At 39.9% G+C, this 21,787-nt stretch overlaps 1 pseudogene; it reads right to left on the reverse strand.

Annotated features, from left to right (window-relative positions):
* Positions 1–4,016: 4,016 nt before the first annotated feature.
* Positions 4,017–21,787, reverse strand: part of LOC100357551 (large ribosomal subunit protein eL8-like) — a 105,070-nt pseudogene continuing 87,299 nt past the window's right edge.

Raw genomic sequence — 21,787 nt, forward strand, 5'->3', positions numbered from 1 at the left:
GGGAGAGAAGGAGGCCTGCTGGCTGTGGGAAGGGGGGCAAAGTCTGATGAGAATTCTCACCCTCTGTTTTTATTGTGGTTGCCGTGACTGAATTGCTCTCATGAGAGAAGTCAAATTCAATGTGATTAGAACATTTGATTTGTCCTTCTTGTGACACTACCGTGGTTTCACCCAGAGGAGCTCTCTCGTCTGGCTTCCTGTTTTACAGAGAAGGAAACTGGGACCCATGGAATGAAATGAGTTGTTGTGGACAGATGAAGTTCACTGACCAGATCTGCTGTCCTCTCCCAGAGGCCACTCTGCCTATAGCCATCCAGGGGAATTGGTCAGGTTGGTGGACCTTTGAAACCAATAGTTTGTCTGCTGTAAAAATATCCATACTGGATATGCTGAAACTCTATTGCAAGTTCAATTTGGCAAGGGTCTTGAAGACCTTAACTAAAATAGTCCTATTTAACAAGGCTCAAATTCTCTCTATCCATCACATTTGACATTTTTTTCATTAGGGCTACTACTGAAACTTCTTTATTCTGGAAATCTATCAGCAATAAAGAACCTGACTGATCAGTGGAAGATGACTTTTACTGCTGTGTGGAGACATGGTTTTATTTTGCCATCAGGGGAAATGAGATCTAATTGCAGAATGAGTGATTTGTAATCCTCCCCACGTCATTCCTGCTGCCATTAAGGCACCAATCCAAAGACTGCATCCTTTTAGACTGCATTTGATTTTTAAACTTTTCCTGGATGTCTTATTTCCTTTAGATCCTATATCTGACATAAACTTAATGCATCTAGCACACTTTTTGGCTCCTTAACAATTTCTGAGAAATTCCATTCTACCTTTTCTTTTCTTTTTTTTTTTCTTTTTTTGGCTGAAGATTATGGAAAGAAAAATAAAGGAGGGAGCGTTGTAGAGACATTTAAAAAGTATAGTTTAGATTGCCGCTCCAAATTACAAGGCTGAATCTACACAAGTCTATATGGAAGGAAGGGAGCGTTGAATCCATAATTGAATTTTAAACAGGTGATCCTATGTCAATTATGTGGCTATTATAACCAGCGTTGGTTCAATATGAGGCAAAGATAATCCCTCCAGCTTCTCCTGGAAGTGGGGCAGAAGTTGTTGATTGATTCTCTATTTGTGTTCAAAGAGGATTGCCGCCGGTCACACGAAAGGAAAGAGAGGAAGGCTAGGGAGTTCCATTTCCAGCACACATCTGTCCTCCTTTCTTGGGGGGCTTATATAAACTGCTATGCCCTTGAGAAGGGCAGGATTATCAAAATATCCCCTTCTCCTGGCACCTTCGATCCTCAGATGGTTCCTTTTGTGTTTGCTCCAAGTCCAGTCACTTCACACCAGTGGGTCAGAAAATCTTTTGGAACCGGTAGTGTCCCACCGCGTTGACATATGCTATGTTGGGTTGCATTTTACAGTTTATTTCCCATCAAGATATCTCAAAACAGCTATGCTATTATTCGTGTTTATCTTTGGAAAAGTAAAATGGTCGCATCATATTGGTAGAATCATCGCTGGGAGGGACTAATTTTCCAATTTAAAAGATAAATTCACCTTAGTCAATGCAAAAAACTTGGCTAGGAAAGCGGTGCTTTCTTCCGAGCTGGAGCAACTGAGCAGGTTTTTAAATCAAACAGAAGAGAGGGCAGAGACTTCCAAGTGTGTCCGGAGAAGCAGCAGGTTTGTTTTACACAATCACACTGCGAGAACCTCCGAGAACAGACATGACCGTCTCCGCAGGCTTGGAAGTTACTGGCAGCCAAGTGGAGTACAAGGCCTTCTTATTTGGGAAATGCATTTAGACGTCTTCTAATGTGATAAACAGAAAGGGACTTCTTCACTTTTTACATGAAAACTAAGTAAACATAACTGTACCTTACTCTGTAATCTGAGCTGACTCTCCCAATCTAATGTGTACCATGTGACTATAACATGGGATGCAGCAGATACAGCCTTGCAAACTGCAGGTAATGAGAGTCAAACTCCGATGAACAGCAAGTCTGGCCAACGAACCCAGGGCCTGGAACATTTAGTAAATGGAAAGTGTCTCTACACAGGCTTCACACGATTAGAACTGTGTCCTAAAAATAGAGCTGAATGAGGTAAACCAAATGCTTTGTAAGATTTTTTATGTCATGTGGATTTTTTTGTGTGTGTGAAAAGTTGCAATGTTAGAAGTAAAAACATTTTCTTACTTCTTTAGAATCACACCAGGTTTTTTAAAAAAAAAATATGTTTTTCCTTTTATTTGAAAGGCTGAAGAACAGAGACAGAAATAAATGGAGAGAAATCTTCCATTCAATTCCCAAATCCCTGCAACAGTCAGGACTGGACTAGGTGAAAGCCATGATCCCAGAACTCAAACTGGGTCTCCCTCATGAGTGATAGGTGTCTAAAAACTTGAGTCATCAATTGCAGCCACCTCCCAGAGTACCCATTAGCAGGAGGCTGGATCAGAAGTGAAGTAGCAGGAACTCAAACCAGGCACTCTGATGTGGGGTGCAGGCAGCCCGAGTGGCAACTTAACCAATGCAAGAAACACCAGCCCCTCATCAGAATTAAAAATAAAAAAAAACTGACAAAACAGGCGTTTAGTACTATAGCAGTAAACTGTAAGATAAGGCAACTAATACTGGAAAGTCCTCTCGGGAAGCTCCAGATCTACTGAAAAGTTATTTTGTGACCTCTGTCATGCCATTTAATCATTTTAGGACAAGTTTCATCATCTGCAGTGGCAATGGTACACTGCCCTTCAGCTCTTGAATTTTTATGATTTTTGAAATCAAGCAATACTGACTCCAATTCAGAGAATCTGATATAGGAACTCATTAAGATGACAGGGGAGAGGATTATTCAGAAATCTGCCTCAATGTCACACATCACTGTTCAAGTATAAACTGAAAATCATTCACAATAAGAAATTGTTAGAAACTCCAATTCATAGTCAAAGTAATTTGCTTTACTGATATAAATGAGCAACTACTTGCTCTACAAGTACTCTGTGGGTTTACAATTACTAAGTGTTGGGAATATTCCTTCAAATACACTAAACAGGAATCAAAATAACACCTAAAACTATACACAACCAAAAGGTAAGTGGATAATGCTGCCATTTCTGCAGTGTGTTTTAGTCTTATGGTAAAAAGGAATTTGTTTCTGTTGTGAGATTTTCTTTATGAAGTACCTTAATTTAAGGCAAGTTTTCCAAGAGATATGGAGGAAATAAAAAGCAAGTCCAGGTTTTCTTGCAGTAGAGCTGAAATGAACAGCTACTCCCTTCTCTGATACTGAAAGAGAGTACTTCAAGTCATCCCAATCCCTTGATTTTTATATTTGTCCTGTTACAGATCATTCCCAAGAAACATTGGTAGTAGACAAGTTGCCATGTGAATCTTTTCCTTTTCTCTCTGCAGTGAACCAGGCTGTAAACCTGTGAACATTATAGCTGTTTTGCTGGCCTTTTGTTCCTTTCTGAAACTCAGCAAATACAGTTTAACTTTAAATGTTTCCTTACACATTTTTACCAAGCATAGGAAAAACTTCCTGGCAAAGTTCTCTGTCCAGAAGAACATATCTTTTCTGTTCTCCTGATGTTTTTTCCATGTGAAAGGAGATCATGGCTACAGTACCTTGGTCTTTGCTTCTTTGATCGGTCAATTAGAAGAGATCTAGATTTCTCCTCTTTACTTTTCATACAAGTTAAGTTTTGCCACGAAAGCCATACATTTATATTTGTTCCTTCAAGCTTCACGTTGTACAGGAACTGTCTGTGCCTGAATGGATAAGACTGTTTTAACACTGGGATTCAATTTTAGAAGGCACACTTTCTTCCAAATTTAAGCCATGTCTTTCAACCTAAATTTTGTCCATAATAAAAGCTATAATTTGGCTCCCATCTGCCTTACTCTTTCGTCTTATTTCTTAATTGGTAAGAGCGTGGTTGTGGAGGATAGCAGATTTTTAATTTTGGAGGACAATCTTTACTATGCACAGGGAACTAAACAGAGCACATTGATTCCAGTTTCGTGGAGAGTTCTTTAGTCTTGGCCTTTTCCCACTTGACAATGGGACCCAGAATTGGGACCCAGGATGTGGTCTCCCCAGTGGCAGTGGATCTCATCATATCTGTCATTGTAGTTGGTCCCGATGGCTTCCACCAGCTTAGTCAGAGTCCCTTTGTCTTATAAGCTCATGTGAGTGAAGGAGACTGTGGTGCAAGTCTTCTTGTGGACCCAGTGCCCCAGCTGGGCCTTTGCCTTGATGATACAGTAAGGGACGCCCCCATCGTCCAGCAGAGGGAGGGCAAGAAGACAACCAGCCTAATGGGGTCCACGTCATGTGCAGTAACCATCAGCTGAGCTTTCTTATTCTCCACTAAGGCAGTGACAGTGTTTACGTCGCCAGAGGACAGGTGGTCTGTTGGTGGGGACGTCCCCTTTGCCAGCAGCTTTCCTCTCCGCCCGGGGTCAACAGCCTCTGCTTCATCTCTGGTCTGTGCTTGTGGGCCGGCTTCAGCAGCTGAGTAGCTGTCTGGAGGTCCAGGGCCTGGTTGAACTGGTCGATGGCAGGAGGCATCTTCAGCTGCTTACACAGCATGGCCCTCTGCTGCTGCAGCTGCAGGTAGTGGGGCCGTTTGACCAAACAGGTGAGGTCCCTCGTGGGCTGGATGTCCCGTCCAATGCCGAAATTCCTATCCTTTCGGCCCTTTCAGCAGCTAGAGGAGGAAGCAGTAGGTTTTTTTTTTTTAATTTTTAAAATTTTTTTAGTGGGAATCTCTTAAAAATTTCTTCAAGTGCCATCATTGTCCTTCATGAATAATGGGAAAATATAAGAGATTAAAATATCTTATTAGATATCCAATTGTATTATCTTTATTGCCCTACTGTGAACACAGAATTATCCCCAGGACATAAAGTATTAAAGTATATGTTTTTAAGGACTAAGAAAGGATATTTCTTCCCAACTGGTTGGATTAATGGAATGAAATTTAACACACATGAACTAGGGAATCAGCCAGACTTGGGTTAAGCCCTGACTCTATTAGTCAGTAGTAGCTGTCCTGTGTTGGAGATTTCTCTCAATCTGCACTTCATATTTTTTCAACAGAAAAGTGAGAAAAATAATAATCAATTTATTTATATAAGGATGCATATGTAAAGCTCAAATATCCCAATCATTGCATCTCACATACAGTCTTTTTATCAAATAAATGACATAAACTTTATAAACTGTATAATAATATTTTGACACATAATATTAATAGGAACTTTCTTGGGAATGATCTGTAACAGGACAAATATTAAAATTAACATGTAGGGGCAGGGTTTGTGGCATTGTGGATTAAGCTATTGCCTGCAACACTGGCATCCCATGTGAGCACTGGTTCAAGTCCTGGCTGTTCCACTTCCAATCCATCTCCTTGCTAATGTGCCTGGGAAAGAAAAAGAGATGGCCCAACTGCTTTGGTTTCTGACTCCCACGTGGGAGACCCAGATGGAGTTCCAGTTTTTGAGCTCCTGCTGGGTGGATCCAAGAAAGCCAAGTGATCATGAACCAGAATTCTACATTCTGGAGAATCCAGAACTGATCTTATTTTGACCAGTTTCTGGAAAGTACAAGTTTACTCTGAAACTCACTGCAGTGGTTTCAAATCCAGAATATAGCAGGCAATATTGTTCCTGTCTGATATCCAAGTTTCTAACCTTGAACTGACGTTGTTGAGGGGTAAGTAAATAACAACTTGATTATAATTTGAACTTATTCATGTTTCTGACTGTATCAGTCATCACTGCCATAAATATTATCTTCCTGCAAATTGTCAAGACAACATTATAGCGAAACTCAAAAATTCCATAAATTTTGTTCGACCACTCACCAATGATACTCTATTCTTTCACTTACATACATGATTTAGTTTCTCTTATTCCCACCTGGCTCTCTTTGCACCTGGATAAAATTTGGCTGGGGTAGTAAAGGCTTATTCCAAATTTTTCTTCATATTTGATTTATATCCCATAGGATTCAGACCTGCAACAAAGTTCTCAAATGTAAAAACAGAGAACCAGCATAGCTGGTGAGCTCTGGAGAAGGGCTCGGTGGTGACTGGTAGCCCTGGATGGAGAGGAAATGAGGAGGGTTTAGTGTTCAGGGCAGGATGTGGCTGCCGCATCCTGCTGCTGAATGTGTTCTGAAGACACCCTCTAGGCTGTGGTCAGACTCCACGGAGGTATGATTAACTGAGCAAGATTGTTCTCTGTTGTGGTTTTGGAAAAACAACTGGGTAAGGTCACTGCGTCTAAAGAGCACATTTGTTTGGTCTAAATACCAGTGTCCTTCCATAACCACACCCACAGTTTAGATCAGGAATTCATTTTATTTCTGATTTACACGTATGCCCTGACTTTGAGAAAAATATACCCAAGGAGAAGAAAATTACCAGATCATCCACCATTCCCAAAAATCCTTTGGGCAACAGAGAACTGCTACTCAGTTAGCACATGACTTTAGAGAAACCACAAAGCTTGAAAATACTAATTTTTTCATTAAAGTGCCAAAAATTCAAACCAAGAGTTTTTAAACAGCAGTTTTTATATACTATTAAAAGCTTTATAATAAGAAACTTTTAGAATCAGGATGAAAGTTAATTATAGAACTTCTTTGGCATAACTGTTTCTATTTATGTCTTTAAAACCACAGAAGCAAATAGCGTAGGCTTTCCTAACACATCAGCATTTTCCTGATTTCCAAGTTCTTTGAAGCTGCTTCGAAACCTTTCCGTCGAAACCTCGTTGTGGTTGAATATTCCTAGTTCAAGGACAATTTCAGTTCATAGTTGTTAGCCCCAGTGTACTATCCTTTCCTTGAAATATTGAATCTCAAACTCCAACCAGACAAAAGATCAAAGATGTTATATTTCATGTGCAAGTTATTCAGGCTGTTTTGTATGTGTTTTATCTGCTTGTGATTGTCTGCTTTATCAGAAGTAGCAAAACATGGAAGAAACACAGTCAAAGACATGAAATATCTGTTGTGTTGCGTTTCTTTTCACCACAAAAGTGTAGGTATGACTTTTGGATTGATTTTTAAGAAAAATAAAAATTTACAAAGTGAAATAAACTGTTCAAAGCAAAAACTTCAACCTACTGTGTTGTCTAGGTGAATTGGATATTTTGGTTTCAGTTTTTGTCTAAAGACTTGGTACCCAGTTGAATATCTTCTCATTTGATTATTGGTTATAGCATTGCCTTTTCCCCCAATGGATTATGTGTTTTTTTTTTATTTTTTATTTATTGTAATCTTTATTTTATAAAGTCATTAAGCCTTTGACTACAATGCAAAATAAAAATATATTATCTTAAAAATAAATAAAATATGAAGTTGAAAATAAGGGAAAGAAATAACCAGAAAGAAAGAAAAGCTGTGTAGCCAATCAGCAAATCTCCACCACACCAATTGCCTCAGTTGGCCTGGAGAGCTGACTGATCACACGAGAGACTCTTTCCAGCACCCAGCCTCACAGACACACCCAGCTGACCCTGAATTAATCAGTACCCACCTACACTACAGTTTTCAATCTTGGCTGCACATTAGAATCACTCGGGGAGCTTTAACAATCCCTATGCCAAGTAATTAAATCAGACCAATTAAATTAAAGTCTCTGGGGGTGTGGCCCAGTCATCAGCAGTTTCGAAAGTCTCCCAGGTGATTATAATGAGCAGCCAAGGTTGTAAAACCACAACTCTCTCCAGAGCACATTTGGGAGGTTCTGATTACCTGGCATTTCTGTTCTTTGTTGCACCCAGAATAGGGTAAGAGGCTGCCTGGGACTCCCAGAAAACTTTCCATTAAAAAAGAAATCCTTGAATTGGAAACACAGCTAAATAGAAAATAGACAAAACAGGAAGCGTACATGTCTAATAAAGTTCTGTAAGTTCATAAATTCAGTCTCATAATAAGGTACATTCTTCTCAAAGAAAAATCTTTATGTAGCTATTATTTTGTAGCAGTGAGTATAAAATATTTAATTCCCAATGACTTTAAGATTGAGAAAAAAATATTTTATATATTTCTGTAGGTGTGAAAGTATTACTAATGCTATCAGTGAAAATAGTGAATCTTGAATGATACCATGAGCCAGGAATTGTTCTAAGTACTCCATGAATACTTACTTACTGTGGTCCTCATGGCAACTAAGTAAAGTAACTAATTTGATCAGCCCCATTTTCTACAGGACACCGAGGCCCAGAGGTATTGTGTCACATAGCTGAGGTCACATCTCTAGCATGATGATGGAGTAGGGATGCATGCACTCAGATTTAGGTCCAGAATCAGGATTCCTAGGAACTCATAGAAAGGTAGGGAATGCTGCATATTGTGTCCAGAATTAAAGAGACCACAAGAAAACAAAAACTCCTCCATTAGGGACTTGTCTTAAGACAAGTATAAATATGTCATTAGAAGTGAAATAAAATATTGAGAAAAAAAGAAAGCAAGTTGAAAGTCCACAAGTAGGGGGATTAGTTAAATTAACTGTGTCATAGCCATGTATGTTCCCACCAGAAACTATGTTGTAAAGTGGGTTTTCTCAGCACTCTGCAAATTATGGCCATGAGAGGAATGAGGGTATTTTTATCTCACTTTAGTATAAACAGTCGGGTTGGCCAGAGGTGACTCCTTCTGGAAGCTGAGGGCACAGATCCTCCACCTAGCTACTGCAAGAACTACAACAGTCAATATCCTGGCATGTCTAAACCACATCACCAAAGATCAGTTGGAAAGTTCTAATGTATAGGAATATATTTTACCACATGAAAATGTCCACTAGATTTTGCTAAGCAAAGATAATCAAATGATAAGTAAGGATGAGAGAATATTCCTAGTTGGTAACTCCATCAGTCCATATGTGTACATATGTGGTGATACCAGTTAAAACAATGAAGGACTTTCAGTTCATTTGATAAATAACCACTGTCTCCAAAACCCCATTCCCATCACCATCCCTACACAGGGCTTTCCCCAAATCTGTCAACCCTGGACCACATAAGGATAAAGGAACATAAGGATAAATGAACACTAGATTGCAGGGCAAGGGAGTGGTGAAAATGATTCAAGACTCTTTTTCATTCTCAGTCAACACTTACTGTGATTGGCTTGTACCCAAGCTTTGTGGATGAATAAATAGTTGACTATCTCCTCTGTATATATAAAAACCTTCTTGGGAGTGAAGAGTTTCTGAGAAAATATATTTACAACACGTGTTAATGCTCATTTTGAATTTTCCTGGATCTCCTATGCAACTGCTTTGATCAAGAATTTGTTTGCAAATATGAAAAATAAAGACCAGTAAAATAATACATTTAGATATAATCTTGCAATTATTATTGTATCTGAGTCCATAAATGCTGACATTTATTTACAAAAGTTTCACTGAGTTTCTAAACGACAAAAAATTCCAAGGCCGGTAGACAAGAGTTTCCACTGCTCATCAACATGATGATGATGAAGAGAGAAGATACCACTTTCCAGCCCTCATAGGAAATCTCATGTTCCTATAGAACCATAGAGAGGTAGGGAGGCCCCATTAATAACAGGGATAGTGTTTTGAAGTCACACTTATTTTTACTTTAAAACAACAGAGAAACTATATCTTTTAACACTAGGTTTATGGACTAAAGTCTCACCCATGAATAAGGATATTTCAAAAAGTTAGTTTATTCTGAAATCAACTGTATATGGATTTCAAAACTTATTTGCACCAAAATCTATATATATATTTATCTCATTTCTATGAACTTTTTGGTGTACCCTTCTACATACTTCACAATGATGTCTTCCACACATTCAAATAAAAGGGCTCTTTTAACCTCCAATAGACCTGGTGCTTCCAGGTATCTCAAGAAATATTTTAAGATGCATTTCTGGCATTTGAGACCTTAAGATTCTTGAATAAAACATTGTCTGCCCCATTTTTTTTAAAAAAACAGATTTATTGATCTATCTGATAGGCAGAGTTACAGAAAGACAGACGGAGACACATCTGCTGGTCCACTCCCTAAATGGTCACAATAGCTGTGGCTGGGCCAGGATAAATCCAGGAGCCTGGAACTCCCTCTGGGTTTCCCATGTGGGTGGCAGAAGCCCAGGTCTTGAGCCATCTTCTGTTGCTTTTTGCTGTATATCATCAGGGAGCTGGATTGGAACCAGAGCAGCCAGGACTTGATCCTGCTCTGATGGGATGCTGGCACTGCAGGTAGTGGTTTAACCTATGGCGCCACAACCACCCTCTCACCTTGTTTTATTTCTTAGTTTTCTCTTTGTCCTAGGATCAGGCTGGAAAGGAATTAAACTCCACAAGTCATGTTGTTCTGCAAAATGGGCCACAAGAAGAAGAGACCCTGGAGGAATTACCCAGGAGAGAGAACCCGGAGTCTGCCTGTCTCAGCCTTCTGCTTCAGGCACTGCTGCCGTGCTGCAGGGAAGGGAGTCAGTGGTGTGTTTGTTTGCACAGGCCACTGAGAAGATCAGGAAAAGCTAGATATTTTTTGTGAATTTAGAGTTAAGGTGTAAGAACATTGCTAAAGGGTACTGTGCTCATTCTGAAGCTGCAACAGGGGAGTCGGAAGACACAAGGGAGATGGATGCAGTTCACTACACCAGGCAGAGAAGCTGGGGCCTCTCTGAGCGCCCATGCACGGCATCACTCGGGCAGGCAGTTGCCTTCTACAACTATAATGATGCTGACCCAGTTGTGCCAGCTCCTTCAGAAGTTGGAAGAGCCCTCTGATTTCTTTTTAATCTAGTTGAAAGTGAGAGTTACAGAGAGATGGAGAGAGAGAGAGAGAGAGAGAGAGAGAGAGAGAGAGAATCTTCCATCAGCTGGTTTACTCCCCAATTGGCTGCAACTGCTAGGGCCGGGCCAGGCTGAAGCCAGGAACCAGGAGCTTCATCTGGGTCTCCCACAGGGGAGCAGGAGCCCAAGCACTTGGGCCATCCTTTGCTGCTTTTCCAGGCACATTAGCAGGGAGCTGGATCAGAAGTAGAGCAGCCAAGACTTGAACCGGTGCCCATATGGGATGCCATCACTGAAGACAGCAGCTTAACCCACTGCGCCACAGCACCAGCTCTGAGCCCTCTGATTTCAATCCGTGAAAAGAATCCTTGTTAACTTTGTACCTGCATGAAACTTTTGCCTACATACTAAGGCATAGAGGACATGCATTTTTTTATTGTTTTGAAGTAAAGATAAATTTGATTTAGAAACATTATTACTACATTATTACTGGGGACTTCCCCTTTTCCATGTCCAACATGGATATGAGAATTCCTTGTAGATTCTAGGAAATTGGGAAAGGACTCACTTATTTTTAGGTTGTCATGGAGACAGCTAGTATCCTTTTAATCACTAACAGTGGGACTTTTCATGCAGCTGGCTTGCAACTTTCTCCATTCCAGGAGACATAGTGTTCAGAATCCATCCTCTCCTTGTGTTCCATCCAGCCATTCCCCTTTGAAGTCTTCCATCTTCTCTGGAGTCCTTCCCAGGTCGATGCAGAGGTCACTACAGTTTGGGGATCTTATAATTTTTTGGCCTTCATTCACCTCTACTTCACTGGGTTCCACTAGCAAAGAACCTGTGAAGATTCAGGCTTTGGGAACTCGAAACCCATGGAAGGACTGTTGTTAACTACCTTCTGCTTTCTATCTGGAATCCAAACCTCCTCTATGACAAGGGTGGACAATGAGATCCACCTGCTTGTCATAAGGATAAAAATATGCAGAGAGAGCTAAAATAAATTTTCAGCACAGTTGATACCCTTCACATACTTTCTGTTGTGAACTGCTTTGGAAAAACACTTGGGAGAAAAATTTTTGTCCTTAGATCCCCAAAACCTGCAAAAACCTTCAAATTTCCTATCTGCTCTGAAGGCACTGCCAGACTATACCTGAAGCTGGATCTCCTAGTTAATTTGGGATGATATTGACACTGCTGTTTGTGTTTATTTTCAATCTATGGAGTCATGATACCAAAACTGAACTATTTAGCCAATTAGATAGTTGTTATGAACTCATTAAAGAAATCTGCAAGATAATTAACTCTTCCATATTCTTTGACTTCCTGCTTTCTAATGAACGTGTGTCTTGATGATGACTCAGTTCCCTTGGTTTCAGTCATAATTATGCCAACGTCCTGTGCCATTTAGGTGGCTTAGAGGAAGAGCAGGAGTCAGATGTCTCTGAGGAGCTAGGTAAAAACCTGCCACAGTGGAGACTAGAAAACTAAAACAGAAGCAAACAGAAAAGCTACAATCAAGAACCCCTTAGGAGCAAGCTTGATAAACACTACGTGTATATATTATATATATATATTCATGTACACACACACATACACACACGCACAAAGGCATAATGCCATACCGTACTCATTTTTGGATGTTCTCTGGGATCCATACGTACTTTCTCAATATTTACATTTGAATGAATATATTGAATGAATGGTGTCCAAGTATCTGTTTGAATAAGGAAAGTGTTATTACAACACCTCAGTAATTTGGAACTGTGTGTCAGACAACTGAACTATCTGGAATACAGTTAAGAACTGAGAAGAAAACAAAACAGATGTCCCAGACTGCTTCAACACTGGGTACCTTATTTAGAAAAAGCATCATTTTCGTCTGTTTACCCTTATGTTACTTACATTTTAAGTCAGCCAGGTTTTTGGGTTTCTGTAATGAGAGGCCTTGAGTTTTCAAGCCAGAAGGATTTGGGCTGAATTCAACTAAGTTAACTCTTTTGAGGTCCATTTTCTTAATCTGTGGGGAAGGGAAAAATTATATCCAAACATAAATGATGAGAATTAAAGAAGCTAACATATGAAAAAAATCTAATAGAAGCTGATGCATAACAAAGTGGACTTTGATATTGACATGGTTTTTTTTGTCCACTTCTCAGCCCATGGCAAATGGGAAGCAGAAGATGTGGGTTTCTTTGTTTTGTTTTGTTTTTTAAAGTGAGAGTTACAGAGAGATAGAGGGAAGAAATACAGAGAGCAGAGAGAGAGAGAGAGAGAGAGAGAATCTTCCAACTACGAATTCACTCCCCAAACGGCTGCAATGGGCTGCAGCTTGGCTAGAGGGAAGCCAGGAGCCAGGAGCTTTTCTGTGTTTCCCACGTGGGTGCCGGGGCCCAAGCACTTGGACCATCCTCTGCTGATTTCACAGTCCATCAGCAGGGAGCTGGATCAGAAGTGGAGCAGCCAGGACAGGATCCCATTCAGGATGCTGGCATCACAGGTGGTGGCTTTAGCCAGTATACCACATTGTTGGCCCCAGAAGATGAGGTTTTTAAAGACACACAGACCAACAATCACAAGAAATAACAGCTGCAGCATGACCAGATATCAAAATAGATAAAGTATCTGAAAACTTTCATGATCCTTAATAACTTTTGAAGCTAGCTCTGGGTCCCAGTAACCAAGAAAAGCAGATATTATTCTCAGCACACAGAGTACACCAAAAAGTTCATGGAGAATAGAATTAGAAAGTAAGTTTATTTAGGCGCAAAAAATTCACATCCTTGTTTATGAGGGATCTATATGATGTATATGGCAGGCATATTTTAATTCTATTTATACATGAGTCTTTTCATTACCCCTATATTTCTCAGAAGATGGTGAGCATGCTAGGGACTTTACAACTACTTCTACCCAAAATTAAAAGGGCAAAAAGAAACGATTGTGGGTATTACATATAACTTAGTTCAGGACAGATGAAAGTATATGTGTTGACATTTCAAGGACTGCATATATTTGAAGGGCTAAACTACTTACATAAAGCAAGGGCCCACCAACTTTTTCAGGAGAGAGTTAGGTGGAAATCATTTTAGGCTTTATGGTCCATATGAAATCATTATGGTCCATATAAGACTTTATCACATATTCTTATTCTGTGTGTAGTGCTTTCTTGTTTGTTTCATTGCCATAACATTATTTATTTATTTGATACAAGGTGGGGAGGATATACAGGGAGAAGGAAAGAGAGAGGGAGAGCAGGAAAAAGAGAGAGAGAGAGAGAGAGAGAGCCCTTCTTCTGGTTTACTCCCTAATTGTCTGCAACAGCTGAGATTAGACAGGTCTGCTGAATCCAAGGCAGGGAACTCAATCACGTTCTCCCATGTGGGTAGCAGGAACGCAGCTACTTAAGTGATGACTGCTGCCTTGCAGGGTCTGTATTAGCAAGAAGCAAGAGTCAGAGGTTAGAGCTGGGTATCAAACTCAGGCACTCCCAGCTGGGGCACAGGTACCCTAGCTCTGGATTCTGGATTTTTGAACTGCTAGGCTAAATACCCATGCTCTAAAAATGCAAAAACAATCCTTAACCCACATCCAATACAAAAAAAGCCACAGACCAGATCTGGCCCATAGGTCACAGCTTGCCATTGTTCAACAGTGGTATATTATACAAGACTACAGAGTTAGTGCCTTTTAAAATTTATTATACGAATTCATGGATAAGGTGTATGTGTCTGCACTGAGTCATCAAACTAGGAATGAAACTATATTCATGGTCATTTCAAATAAATGCATCCATTGGGATTTATGTGTATAGATTGACCTCTACTCATACACCAGAGTTTTAACCAGCCAAAAAGATAAATATTGGCATTAACGCTCATGCATGTCTGAGAGAAGAGTAGAAGTATATCACACTGTAACAGCTGGCATTTATTGTGTAGTCAGTATGTGTTGGGCTCTGAATATGGATTAAATTCTCTCCAAATCCATGTGTTGGAGCCCTAACCACCAAAATATTTGGACATAGAGTTTTTCAGGGTGCAACTAAGGTTGAAGGAGGTCATAAAGGGGGATTCTAATCCAGAGGGTATCCTTATAAGAAAAGAAAACATGCAAGGAGTACACACAGAGAAATGGCCATGTGAGGACACAGTGAGAGGGTGGTCACTTGCAAGCCAGAAAGAGAGGCCTCACTGGAAAGCAGTCCTTCCAGCCCAACATCTTCATCTCAGACTTTCACTCTCCAGGACTGCAAGTATATTTATTTATTTATTTATTTAATTGCAGCCACGCAGTCTGTGATATTCTGCAATGGCAGCCTAAGCAGACTGATGTTTATTTACTTAAGTTAATTCCTAAAACATCATTATAAAGAAGATCCTGTTGTTATCCTAAGAAGAAAAAAATCTAGGGTCAGAGAGAAGTGAAGTGACACATCCAATCTTGGGTAGTTAGTAAGTGCCCAGGTTGAAATTTGGACCTCACAATTTGACCCTGAACTTAGGTTCTGAATGGGTAGCTCGGTATCTTTCAACCCAGGTGGGGAGGCCACACCAATGTTCTCTTCTCCTTAGTGTTAAAGATGACTTGTAGCTTGATTACTTAGAGCACATAGGAAGAGATAATGTAAAATGGTGGTTTGTAAAGTGCTTTAGCACATGAGTACCTGGCAACACCTATAAATCTCACCCGTACCAATCTCACAACTTCCCAAAGGAACAAACCAGAGCAGAGATTGAATGGTCCATTGCTGAGTGGCATGGATGTTGGAGTCTGCCCAAGGGAACAAATATGAATCATATTTTATTTCTTTCCTTATGCCATATATAATAAGTTGCCTTTATAGTGTACTCCACAGCAGCTTTTCTGTAGCAATTTTCATATCAATTTTTTTTTACAAAATATAATGTCCACTAAAAGAAAGATTAATTTTCCAAAATGAACTGATCTTCCAGAATTCTATAGATGTGAAGGGGACAGAGCAGACATACCCATGCAAGCCAACTTTTATTTTGGCAATCCTTTCTCACCCTCTCCTTTCTCTCCTCTGTTGCTTCTGATCTCTGAACTTAGAATCCGGCTTTGGCTAATCCTCAACACTAACTCCAGAGAAACGCTCAGGCTCTGACTTTGAGATTAATCTTGAACTGAATTAAATTCTAAGCGATTACACAGTTGAGGACTGTTCGGCGATGGAAGGAGTGTGAATAACATAGGCAGGGAATAGCCATTTGAGAGCCTCTGTGTCACCAACAGTGGTGCTTGCATGGTCTGCAGCTTAATAATTAAAAATGTCACCTACCTGGTCTTAAGTGAGCTCATTCAGGGTTCTGAGACACATGCATCAGGAAGGTATGAAATAAGGTCCTACGTGGAAAACTGGCCCTCACGGAGCCAGTTAGATGAAATGATGCTCATTTCAGTGAATCCCCATGAGCTTATAATTTTAGTGGTAATGAAATGACTTTCTGAAATGTGTCTAAGTAGACATTTTCTTATTCATTTTCTATAAAACATGATGAGTACCTATTATAAATATTCAGCTGGATTATGGTGGAAATAGTGCCTGAAATACATATATTAGAATTAATCATTTATTAGAATGGGAAAATTATGTTGAGAAATAGTTATTACATGAGCCTCACTGACTAACGTAGTAAATTTTTTCTCCCACTCTTACATTGTTAGGCTGATACATGAAAGGATTAAACCCTTAGCTAGAGTTCTTTACTTTATGCTGCAAAAATATAACTGCACAATTGTATATGTGTGTGTGGCTACAGGGTAGCTGGTGTTATTGATAATATTAACAATGATAGGTGGAGCCAGTGCTGTGGTGTAGTCGGTAAAGCCTCTGCCTGCAGTGTTGGCATCCCAGTTGGTTGCTGGTTTAAGTTCTGGCTGCTACACTTCCCATCCAACTCTCTGCTATGGCCTGGGAAAGCAGTGGAAGATGGTCTAAGTCCTTGGGTCACTGTACCCGGTTGGGAGACCCGGAAAAAGCTTCTGGCTTCCGATTGGCACAGCTCCAGCTGTTGCGGCCATCTGGGGAATGAACCAGCAGATGGAAGACCTCTCTCTCTCTCTCTCTCTCTCTGTGCCTGTGCCTCTGCCTCTCTGTAGCTCCGAAATTTCAAATAAATAAATAAATCTTTAAAAAATGATAGGAACAAATACCACTTGTTCTCCCTGATAGGTGACAACTAACTGAGCACCAAAAAGGAAACCTGTTAAAGTGAAATGAACACTATGAGAAACGGTGACTTGATCAGCCCTCACCCTGACTGTTGATGAGCAACTTAATATGTTATCCCTCTTAGTATTTTTTTTTGTTTGTTCTACTTAATACTTTTGGTTGAATACTATAATCAATACACAATTCTTCTTAAGTGCTGAAACTTAATTGAAAAGTGATTGCTGTTAAATATAAGAGTGGGAATAAGAGAGGGAAGAGATGTGCAATTCGGGACATGCTCAAGCTGACTTACCTCAAATGGTAGAGTTAGAAACATACCAGGGGATTCCAATTCAATCCCATCAAGGTGGCATGTACCAATGCCATCTCACTAGTCCCAGTGATCAATTTCTGTTCACAATTGATCATAATGATAGGACTAAGAGCCAAAGGGATCACATAAACAAAAATAGTGTCTGCAAATACTAGCTGATAGAATAAAAAAGGGAGAGAACAATCCAACATGGGAAGTGAGATACACAGCAGACCCATAGAATGGCAGAAATCCTAAACAGCACTCTGGCCTCAGAATCAGCCCTTAAGGCATGCGGATCCGGCTGAAAAGCCCATGAGAGTATTTCAGGCATGGAAAGCCAAGACACTCTGGGAAAAAAAAAAAAAAAACTAAATGAAAGATCTCCACGAGTGAGATCCCAGTGGAAAGAATGGGTCATCAAAGAAGGAGGTACCGTTCTCTGAAGGGAGGAGAGAACTTCCACCTTGACTATTACTTTTTCTAAATAAGATTGGAGTCAGCGAACTCAAAAGGCTTCCATAGCCTTGGCAGCTCATGACAAGAGTCTAGGGTGATTACTGATGCCATAAACAAGAGTGTCAATTTGTTAAGTCAACAACAGGAGTCACTGTGCACTTACTCCTCATGTAGGATCTTTGTCCTTAGTGTGCTGTACATTGAGATTTAATGCTATAACGAGTACTCAAACAGTATTTCTCACTTTATGTTTCTGTGTGGGAGCAAACTGTTGAAATCTTTACTTAATGTATGCTAAACTGATCTTCTGTATATAAAGAGAATAGAAAATGAATCATGATGTGAATGGAAGGGGAGAGGGAGTGGGAAAGGGGAGGGTTGCAGGTGGGAGGGATGTTATGGGGGGGAAGCCATTGTAATCCATAAGCTGTACTTTGGAAATTTATATTCATTAAATAAAAGTTAAAAAAAAATAATAGGTAACTTTTTCATGCAACTGTTAATATTTGTAGGGTGACCCAAATATGTCAACACCGTTGCAGCTACTTAGGATATGCCAGTTAATAAACTAGAGATCTCTGCTTGATGCAGCCTATGTTCTAGGCTGGAAAATGTACAGTAAGCAATGAAGATGACAAGTAAGTAATTCAAATTATGTAAGACATTTTGGAGGAAGATTATAGACTACTGAAAATGCTCCATGTCATGGCCTTGTGTTTTTGAGGAAAGATAAAGTGATGCTTGAGACTGGAATTCTGTGTGAGCAGGGGTGTACAAGGCAGGTGAATTAGAAAGGTGGGCAGAACAGATGACACGGGGCATGGTAGGATGAGATATGGCATGGGTTTAATTTGATTTACAGTGTGACAAAAAGAAAGAAATTAATGAGCTCTCAGTGTGTAGTGATGTCAAATAAGTTAAATTTTGAGATCACTCTGGATGCTTCATGATGAAGACAACACGAATAATGGGACAATAGAGGAAGGCATTCAGGCGACTTCTCTGTGGTCCAGTTGGGTTGATGATCTGGACTGAAGTGATGAGAGTGGAGATTGTAAGAGGAGGTGCATTGTAGAGAAGACCATAGGATTTTCCAACATATGAGGGATGAAAGGAAGAAACAAGTTTAACTTAGCTTTGTTCCAAGCTGAACCATGATAATGTTGTTAGCAGAGTCTCTTTGTCTGTACTCCTAAACCAGCCATATGGGACTAGACAGATCAGCTGGGGCGAGGTACTACTTAGGAAGCTGCATCCAGTAGTCATTTGGAGGCAGACAAACTAAGTCATGAAATCTAGTTAATGGTTTGCAACTGGAATTTAAAAAACAATTAAACAAAAAAGACAAGAAATAAAATACAAAAGGTCAGAGAATATCACATTTAGTAAAGAAATTATACATATATATGATGTATTTTTGAAAGACAAAGTTACAGAGAGATAGAGATAGAGATAGAGATAGAGATAGAGATAGAGATAGAGATAGAGATAGAGATAGAGGTAGAGGTAGAGGTAGAGGTAGAGGTAGAGGTAGAGCAAGAGTGAGCGATCTCTTCCATCCACTACTTCACTCCTCAAGTGACCACAACTGCTAGGGCTGGCCTAGGCTGAAGTCAGGAGCCAGAAGCTTCATCCCGGTCTCACACGTAGGTACAAGGACCCAAATATTTGGGCCATATTCTGCTGCTTTCCCATGAGCATTAGGAGGGAGCTGGTTCGGAAGCTGAACAGCTAGGACTCAAAGAGGCACCCATATGGGATGTTGGCACTGTACACAGCAGCTCAACCCACTAAGCATCAACGCTGGACCCAAGCATATATATTTTTATATATTTCAATATGTCTATATATCTAAGAATAATATATATATATATCTTAATAAAGGAAGCGATGTTTGCAAATGTGTAGTTCAAAATAGAAATATTCTTATTGTAGATTATGTTCAGAATTATTTGAAAGCACCTGACCCAGTATGCCTACCACAAATACAGAACATTGAGCTGATCCAATAGTTCTGTTGAATGAAAATGAAAGCAGAAGGAAAAATATAAAATTATCTGTCAAAAAAACTACTTTCTCTTTGACCTAGGGAAAGGACATGGTGAGGAAAATCTAGTAATCCTTCTGACACATGGCATTTATGGCCCTAAAACCTAGGGAATTACACAGACACAGAAACGTTTGGGCAGTGATCCATTACTATGAAAATCTCAAAGAAAACACTGTTGTCTAACTTCATAAAGGGGGAGGAGAAAGGGTTGGAGCGTGGATGGGAGGGAGGGTGGGGGGAAAGTGCCACAATGTTCCTAAATCTGTATATATTAAATATATGAAACTTGTATAACAAATACAATTTTTAAAAAGTTAAAAAAAAAGAAACAGAGTGGAAGGGCAGAGTTAGTATTAGAATTGTTTTTTTTTTTTTTTTGAGGAAAATAAAACTTTGAATTTGAAACTCAACCAAGACATTGTTTTGGTGGATATGGGCCTGGAGTCTATATTTGAGTTTTCAAATTTGCATTCTTCTAATAATATTATTTCAAATATTTTGGCTTTAAATACATGACACTTTTGAAGAATTGAAAGTAGTTTGTTGTTTTTGACCTCTTTGGGGGGATTGACTCAAACTAAAGCAGAGAGATCATTTGGAGGTTATGGAACTCACAGACATGCAGTCATAATGCCACAGGTGCTGGGAAGTCACTATCGTGTTTTAAGCAGGGGCGACATCCTAGCAAATCAGAAATAACAGAGGAAATGTTTACATCCAATTTTCCCTGTAGAAATTCTTGTAAGTGATTCATTTCCTGGAAGAGCAGAGGTTGCCACATTACCTGCTAGAGGAAGACTGTACTGTTGTACCAGAAATGCATAGCAAAAATAATGAAATTTGGTCTTTTGTTTTTCTTTTAAAATTGGCTTCAGAATTTCATCTCCTCCAAAAATCAATATTTTAGAGAGATAAAACAATTTCCTAGGCAAGAGGAATATTTTATTGAAAACAAATAAGCTTTTTTACAATCAACAGCAGAACCTGAATGAAGCAAGATATATAGTTTATCAAAACATTTTAGTGTAAAAAGGATAGGAGCTCACAATGAGTCCTTGCAGCTGACAGAGAGCGACATGAGCATGAAGATTTGCATGGACTGGTGTTTGGAGGACAGATGACCAAAGATGGTGCCTCATAGCAGGAATAGCCTGGTTTTAGTGGTTAAGCGAGAGAAGCTGCATGGGCATTTGACCATCTGCTGGTTACTGGAGATGTGGAGAATCAAGTACAGCTGGTCTCCAGTTCCAGGACATCAAGATGATGTCTTGACAGTATCAACCCAGTTTAAGTGAGCACCACAAATTCACTCAGGTTGAGCAGCCACATTGCCATTAAAAAAAAAAAAAAAAAAAAAAAAAAAAAAAAAGATTTATTTACTTGAGAGGTAGAGTTGCAGGCAGAGATAGGGAGAGACAGAGAAAGAGGTCTTCTATCCACTCGTTCACTCCCCAAATGGCCACGATGACCAGAGACAGGCTGATCTGAAGTCAGGAGCCAGGAACTTCTTCCAGGTCTCCTATGTGGTTGCAGGGGCCCAAACACTTGGGCAGCCTCCACTGCTTTCCCAGGTAAATTAGTGGAGAGTGGGACCATAAGTGGAGCAGTCGGGGCTTGAACTGGCGCCCATGTGGCATGTTGGTGTCACAGGTGGAGGCTTTACAAACTATGCCATAGTGCTGGCCTCTACATTTTCTTTCTTTCTTTTTTAACCACTACTTGGGAAGACCATCCATCTACATGGCATTAACCTGGGTCTATGTATCAATGGGTCACCAAACCAAAAAACTGACAACTGCACTTCACTCTTTGGACTTGTTCTTTGAATAGGTTAAAATAGTCATAGGCCTTTTGACACAGGAATCCTTGAAGGATTAGTAGTGATGTGGAGGGGAACACTTCATTCCCAAACCCCAACCCCTGTACCTGAATGATGAGAGGGTTAGGGTCAGAACAGTGGTGGAACCTCAATGACACCCCCA

This window comes from Oryctolagus cuniculus, chromosome 2 (assembly GCF_964237555.1).
Source record: "Oryctolagus cuniculus chromosome 2, mOryCun1.1, whole genome shotgun sequence".
NCBI classification, from domain to species: domain Eukaryota; kingdom Metazoa; phylum Chordata; class Mammalia; order Lagomorpha; family Leporidae; genus Oryctolagus; species Oryctolagus cuniculus.